The sequence below is a fragment of the Bombus impatiens genome, unplaced genomic scaffold (genome assembly GCF_000188095.3).
Source record: "Bombus impatiens unplaced genomic scaffold, BIMP_2.2 scf_1167, whole genome shotgun sequence".
Classification (NCBI taxonomy): domain Eukaryota; kingdom Metazoa; phylum Arthropoda; class Insecta; order Hymenoptera; family Apidae; genus Bombus; species Bombus impatiens.
The window spans coordinates 5,341-7,605 of NT_177586.1; the positions used below are offsets into that span (position 1 = coordinate 5,341).

General features: G+C 38.1%; 1 long non-coding RNA gene across 1 annotated transcript in view; it reads left to right on the forward strand.

Moving 5' to 3' along the window:
* LOC117152341 overlaps positions 1-548 on the forward strand; it is a 3,129-nt gene extending 2,581 nt beyond the window's left edge. Inside the window, exon 2 of the long non-coding RNA XR_004462692.1 lies at positions 465-548. This is a non-coding gene — a long non-coding RNA (uncharacterized LOC117152341). The remainder of the gene's footprint in view (positions 1-464) is intronic.
* Positions 549-2,265: the final 1,717 nt, after the last annotated feature.

Sequence of the window (2,265 nt, forward strand, 5' to 3'; positions counted from 1 at the left end):
ACGACCAGTGAATATTACGCGTCCGACTTAGATTTTGTGAGCACGTTCATCTATCATGCCGTCAACCGCGGATTCGTTATTGAACCTAGGATCATTGTCATTAGTTTTTCGAGTATCTAATTACCACGGTTACTTGTCCGGTTCTATGACAATCGTATTTGCACTAGTCAATGTTTTCTCTATTGCATAACGACAACGCGATAATCCAAGCGAAGATTCGTTTCACGCCCCTAACCCTAATTCTAATGTAAACCCGACATATAAAATGCGTTAATTTAATAAAGTAAACAAAGATATTTGAAGAGATTAAAAAGAGAAAAGTACCTTATAAATCAATAAGGTGTCACGTCCTGCGCTGATAACCTGTTAAAAGCAGCGTTATCTACAGTTTAACTACCCTTATTATCTCACAAGGAATAGGGGATCGAACGTTTCGTGGCGTCGAACGTGCGAAACACTCGCAGACCCGATAATTGCTTCATCCACTCTCCAGCGATGTCTCGACTCCATGGAAAAGTGGTTTCATAAATGGGGCTTCAAAATTAATGAAAAAAAATTCTCACATGTAACCTTCACGCTCCGAAAACAAATCTGCCCCCAGGTTACCATCAACAATACAACAATTTCTAGCAAGATACCTGGGCATGACTCTGGACAGGAGACTAATCTGGAAAAACCACATCACAGACAAAACGAAGCAACTAAAGGACAAACTAAAAAAATTCTATTGGCTCACGGGCCGAAGCTCCAAACTAAACACACAGCATAAAATTACCCTATATAAGACCGTAATAAAACCTGTCTGGACCTACGGAATCCAACTATGGGGAACAGCAAGTAACTCCAACACTGAAATACTTCAACGCTTCGAATCGAAAACGCTAAGATCCATTATAAATGCACCCTGGTATGTTACCGACGAACTAATACATCGCGACCTCAAGGTACCCACAGTCAAAGAGGAAATAGCAAAATATAGCGACAGATATAGCAAAAGAGTCAACAAACACCGAAACCCCCTAATCACTGGACTACTTGACACGACGGACCAGATTCGGAATCAAGCGACGGACCAGATCCGCAGGTTGAAGAAACACTACCCGTTAGACCTAAACACTAGATTTAATTAGATATTTATATTAAGTAATATTTACTTATTTATAATACTTACTTATAAATTATACTTATCTATAGTAAGTATTAACTTATTATAAATAATTAGCCATGTCACGCCAGAAAAAATTACTGAAAATTCTCAATACGAGAATTGATTGTAAATTTTAATAAATAAAAAAAATATTAAATGAACAAAGACGTCGAGAACAAGAAGCTGAAAGACGAAAAGAAAGAGCTCAAAGACAAGCTGTAGCTGAAGCAATGGAAAGCATCAGATGCTTACATCACAGGTAACATTACAAACAATACCAAAGTATTCTTCTGTTACAAAAGCACAAACTATTATTCATTCAATATTTTAGACAAAATATAGCTCCAGCATGGTCGAACCACTTACGATTTGGATAGTGAACCTGACGGCAATGAATCACATGATGAATCGAGACCAAAGCATACAATTCTATATTGGACACAATGTAAGTAGTGTTTTACTTAATGGGTTAATAAATATTAGAACGCATAGAGCACCCGAATTTTTATCAATTTTAGCGCACATATGTGAAAATCAACTTGCAATGCAACGATACATTCCGGAGAAAGCAGTCTATAAATTCTTTGATAGCAGAAAGTGCACACCAGATTTAACTAAAATGTTTCAAAATATAGATAGGAGTAGTTTACAACGCACGTCCAGTGCAATATGGGAAACACCACCGCGTTATTCCATGATGGAACACGAATAAAAGGTATAATTTATTAAACTGAACGTTGCTGATTTCATATTGTGCCTTAGAGCTGTCATACCTTGCATGTAATATGGAAATGATGTTACATTGTAACTATCATTAAAATATGTATGTGTTCTGAATGTATCAATGAACGTGTTACGCCGGGCGACTCTCTGCCTGGCCCAGGTCACACACCGCGGGCCAGACGGACACCAGATGTCCGCTCTTCCATACGGCATACCTTCAATAGCCTTAAGTATCTTCCATAAATCTCAGGAATTTCCTAGTAGAGGTCCTTCAAACCAAACAAACGCCTGTTTCCGAAGAATTTCTAAAGTCTATTGTCTACCACGGCTTAACAAAGGAAAGTTAGTTTTTTCACGTATGCTGCAACTTTCCTCCCACTAACCACTTTCTCTCG